Genomic DNA, 6,253 nt, shown 5'->3' with positions numbered 1-6,253 from the left:
AGATCAGAGACAGCGATCCCAACTACTGCCCGCCATCATGGCCAGAATCGTCCCACCACCATCTCCACATCTACCAACTGGGCGCCATCATGGCCAGAATCGTCCCACCGCCATCTCCACATCTACCAACTGGGCGCCATCATGATCCACCACCATCTCCACAACTACCAACGTGGCGTCATCATGACCAGAATCGTCCCACCACCATCTCCACATCTACCAACTGGCGCCATCATGGCCAGAATCGTCCCACCGCCATCTCCACATCTACCAACATGGCCCCATCATGATCCCACCACCATCTCCACATCTACCAACGTGGCGTCATCATGACCAGAATCGTCCCACCACCATCTCCACATCTACCAACTGCCCGCCATCATGGCCAGAATCGTCCCACCACCATCTCCACATGTATCAACATGGCCCCATCATGATCCCACCACCATCTCCACATCTACCAACGTGGCGTCATCATGACCAGAATCGTCCCACCACCATCTCCACATCTACCAACTGGGCGCCATCATGGCCAGAATCGTCCCACCACCATCTCCACATCTACCAACTGGGCGCCATCATGGCCAGAATCGTCCCACCACCATCTCCACATCTACCAACGTGGCGTCATCATGATCCCACCACCATCTCCACATCTACCAACGTGGCGTCATCATGATCCCACCACCATCTCCACATCTACCAACTGGGCACCATCATGATCCCACCACCATCTCCACATCTACCAACGTGGCGTCATCATGGCCAGAATCGTCCCACCACCATCTCCACATCTACCAACTGGGCACCATCATGGCCAGAATCGTCCCACCACCATCTCCACATCTACCAACATGGCCCCATCATGGCCAGAATCGTCCCACCACCATCCCCACATCTACCAACGTGGCGTCATCATGATCCCAACACCATCTACACATCTACCAACGTGGCGTCATCATGATCCCACCACCATCTCCACATCTACCAACTGGGCCCCATCATGGCCAGAATCGTCCCACCACCATCTCCACATCTACCAACTGGGCGCCATCATGGCCAGAATTGTCCCACCACCATCTCCACATCTACCAACATGGCGTCATCATGGCCAGAATTGTCCCACCACCATCTCCACATCTACCAACGTGGCGTCATCATGATCCCACCACCATCTCCACATCTACCAACGTGGCGTCATCATGATCCCACCACCATCTCCACATCTACCAACTGGGCACCATCATGATCCCACCACCATCTCCACATCTACCAACGTGGCGTCATCATGGCCAGAATCGTCCCACCACCATCTCCACATCTACCAACTGGGCGCCATCATGGCCAGAATCGTCCCACCGCCATCTCCACATCTACCAACTGGGCGCCATCATGATCCACCACCATCTCCACAACTACCAACGTGGCGTCATCATGACCAGAATCGTCCCACCACCATCTCCACATCTACCAACTGGCGCCATCATGGCCAGAATCGTCCCACCGCCATCTCCACATCTACCAACATGGCCCCATCATGATCCCACCACCATCTCCACATCTACCAACGTGGCGTCATCATGACCAGAATCGTCCCACCACCATCTCCACATCTACCAACTGCCCGCCATCATGGCCAGAATCGTCCCACCACCATCTCCACATGTATCAACATGGCCCCATCATGATCCCACCACCATCTCCACATCTACCAACGTGGCGTCATCATGACCAGAATCGTCCCACCACCATCTCCACATCTACCAACTGGGCGCCATCATGGCCAGAATCGTCCCACCACCATCTCCACATCTACCAACTGGGCGCCATCATGGCCAGAATCGTCCCACCACCATCTCCACATCTACCAACGTGGCGTCATCATGATCCCACCACCATCTCCACATCTACCAACGTGGCGTCATCATGATCCCACCACCATCTCCACATCTACCAACTGGGCACCATCATGATCCCACCACCATCTCCACATCTACCAACGTGGCGTCATCATGGCCAGAATCGTCCCACCACCATCTCCACATCTACCAACTGGGCACCATCATGGCCAGAATCGTCCCACCACCATCTCCACATCTACCAACATGGCCCCATCATGGCCAGAATCGTCCCACCACCATCCCCACATCTACCAACGTGGCGTCATCATGATCCCAACACCATCTACACATCTACCAACGTGGCGTCATCATGATCCCACCACCATCTCCACATCTACCAACTGGGCCCCATCATGGCCAGAATCGTCCCACCACCATCTCCACATCTACCAACTGGGCGCCATCATGGCCAGAATTGTCCCACCACCATCTCCACATCTACCAACATGGCGTCATCATGGCCAGAATTGTCCCACCACCATCTCCACATCTACCAACGTGGCGTCATCATGATCCCACCACCATCTCCACATCTACCAACGTGGCGTCATCATGATCCCACCACCATCTCCACATCTACCAACTGGGCACCATCATGATCCCACCACCATCTCCACATCTACCAACGTGGCGTCATCATGGCCAGAATCGTCCCACCACCATCTCCACATCTACCAACTGGGCACCATCATGGCCAGAATCGTCCCACCACCATCTCCACATCTACCAACATGGCCCCATCATGGCCAGAATCGTCCCACCACCATCCCCACATCTACCAACGTGGCGTCATCATGATCCCAACACCATCTACACATCTACCAACGTGGCGTCATCATGATCCCACCACCATCTCCACATCTACCAACTGGGCCCCATCATGGCCAGAATCGTCCCACCACCATCTCCACATCTACCAACTGGGCGCCATCATGGCCAGAATTGTCCCACCACCATCTCCACATCTACCAACATGGCGTCATCATGGCCAGAATTGTCCCACCACCATCTCCACATCTACCAACGTGGCGTCATCATGATCCCACCACCATCTCCACATCTACCAACGTGGCGTCATCATGATCCCACCACCATCTCCACATCTACCAACTGGGCCCCATCATGGCCAGAATCGTCCCACCACCATCTCCACATCTACCAACATGGGGTCATCATGGCCAGAATTGTCCCACCACCATCTCCACATCTACCAACGTGGCATCATCATGATCCCACCACCATCTCCACATCTACCAACGTGGCGTCATGATCCCACCACCATCTCCACATCTACCAACTGGGCCCCATCATGGCCAGAATCGTCCCACCACCATCTCCACATCTACCAACATGGCGTCATCATGGCCAGAATCGTCCCACCACCATCTCCACATTTACCAACTGGGCGCCATCATGGCCAGAATAGTCCCACCACCATCTCCACATCTACCAACTGGGCGCCATCATGATCCCACCACCATCTCTACATCTACCAACGTGGCGTCATCATGGCCAGAATCGTCCCACACCATCTCCACATCTACCAACTGGGCCCCATCATGGCCAGAATCGTCCCACCACCATCTCCACATCTACCAACATGGCCCCATCATGGCCAGAATCGTCCCACCACCATCTCCACATCTACCAACATGGCCCCATCATGGCCAGAATTGTCCCACCACCATCTCCACATCTACCAACGTGGCGTCATTATGATCCCACCACCATCTCCACATCTACCAACGTGGCGTCATCATGATCCCACCACCATCTCCACATCTACCAACTGGGCACCATCATGATCCCACCACCATCTCCACATCTACCAACGTGCGTCATCATGGCCAGAATCGTCCCACCACCATCTCCACATCTACCAACTGGGCACCATCATGGCCAGAATCGTCCCACCACCATCTCCACATCTACCAACTGGGCCCCATCATGGCCAGAATCGTCCCACCACCATCTCCACATCTACCAACTGGGCCCCATCATGGCCAGAATCGTCCCACCACCATCTCCACATCTACCAACATGGCCCCATCATGGCCAGAATCGTCCCACCACCATCTCCACATCTACCAACATGGCCCCATCATGGCCAGAATTGTCCCACCACCATCTCCACATCTACCAACGTGGCGTCATCATGATCCCACCACCATCTCCACATCTACCAACGTGGCGTCATCATGATCCCACCACCATCTCCACATCTACCAACTGGGCACCATCATGATCCCACCACCATCTCCACATCTACCAACGTGCGTCATCATGGCCAGAATCGTCCCACCACCATCTCCACATCTACCAACTGGGCACCATCATGGCCAGAATCGTCCCACCACCATCTCCACATCTACCAACTGGGCCCCATCATGGCCAGAATCGTCCCACCACCATCTCCACATCTACCAACTGGGCCCCATCATGGCCAGAATCGTCCCACCACCATCTCCACATCTACCAACATGGCCCCATCATGGCCAGAATCGTCCCACCACCATCTCCACATCTACCAACATGGCCCCATCATGGCCAGAATTGTCCCACCACCATCTCCACATCTACCAAGATGGCGTCATCATGGCCAGAATCGTCCCACCACCATCTCCACATCTACCAACGTGGCGTCATCATGATCCCACCACCATCTCCACATCTACCAACGTGGCGTTATCATGATCCCACCACCATCTCCACATCTACCAACTGGGCGCCATCATGGCCAGAATCGTCCCACCACCATCTCCACATCTACCAACTGGGCCCCATCATGGCCAGAATCATCTCACCATGAACAACCAACTGGGCCCCATCATGGCCAGAATCATCTCACCATGAACTACCAACTGGGCACCATCATGATCCCACCACCATCTCCACATCTACCAACTGGGCCCCATCATGGCCAGAATCGTCCCACCACCATCTCCACATCTACCAACTGGGCCCCATCATGGCCAGAATCGTCCCACCGCCATCTCCACATCTACCAACGTGGCGTCATCATGATCCCACCACCATCTCCACATCTACCAACTGGGCCCCATCATGGCCAGAATTGTCCCACCACCATCTCCACATCTACCAACTGGGCGCCATCATGATCCCACCACCATCTCCACATCTACCAACTGGGCCCCATCATGGCCAGAATTGTCCCACCACCATCTCCACATCTACCAACTGGGCGCCATTATGATCCCACCACCATCTCCACATCTACCAACTGCCCCATCATGGCCAGAATCATCCCACCACCATCTCCACATCTACCAACTGGGCGCCATCATGGCCAGAATCATCTCACCATGAACTACCAACTGGGCACCATCATGATCCCACCACCATCTCCACATCTACCAACTGGGCCCCATCATGGCCAGAATCGTCCCACCACCATCTCCACATCTACCAACTGGGCCCCATCATGATCCCACCACCATCTCCACATCTACCATTTGAGGGGCATTTAAACCGTCCTGACATTTGGGGGGATTTGTACCGTCCTGACATTTGGGGGGATTTGTCCTGTCCTGACATTTGGGGGGATTTGTACCGTCCTGACATTTGGGGGGGATTTGTACCGTCCTGACATTTGGGGGTATTTGTACCGTCCTGACATTTGGGGGGATTTGTACTCTCTTGACATTTGGGGGGATTTGTACTCTCTTGACATTTGGGGGGGATTTGTACCGTCCTGACATTTGGGGGTATTTGTACCGTCCTGACATTTGGGGGGATTTGTACTCTCTTGACATTTGGGGGGATTTGTACCGTCCTGACATTTGGGGGGGAATTGTACCGTCCTGACATTTGGGGGGATTTGTACCATCCTGACATTTGGGGGGGATTTGTACCGTCCTGACATTTGGGGGAATTGTATTGTCCTGACATTTGGGGGGATTTGTACAGTCCTGGCATTTGGGGGGATTTGTACCGTCCTGACATTTGGGGGGATTTGTACCCTCCTGACATTTGGGGGGATTTGTACCGTCCTGACATTTGGGGGGATTTGTACCGTCCTGACATTTGGGGGGATTTGTACCGTGCCGACATTTGGGGGGATTTGTACCGTCCCGACATTTGGGGGGATTTGTACCGTCCCGACATTTGGGGGGATTTGTACCGTCCCGACATTTGGGGGGATTTGTACCGTCCCGACATTTGGGGGGGATTTGTACCGTCCCGACATTTGGGGGGGATTTGTACCGTCCCGACATTTGGGGGGATTTGTACCGTCCCGACATTTGGGGGGGATTTGTACCGTCCCGACATTTGGGGGGGATTTGTACCGTCCCGACATTTGGGGGGATTTGTACCGTCCCGACATTTGGGAG

Source organism: Staurois parvus, unplaced genomic scaffold (genome assembly GCF_062004578.1).
Source record: "Staurois parvus isolate SC_StPar_1 unplaced genomic scaffold, SC_StPar_1.0 ptg003168l, whole genome shotgun sequence".
NCBI lineage: Eukaryota > Metazoa > Chordata > Amphibia > Anura > Ranidae > Staurois > Staurois parvus.
The sequence above is the reverse complement of the archived record's forward strand: the minus strand, read 5'-3'. Positions refer to the sequence as shown.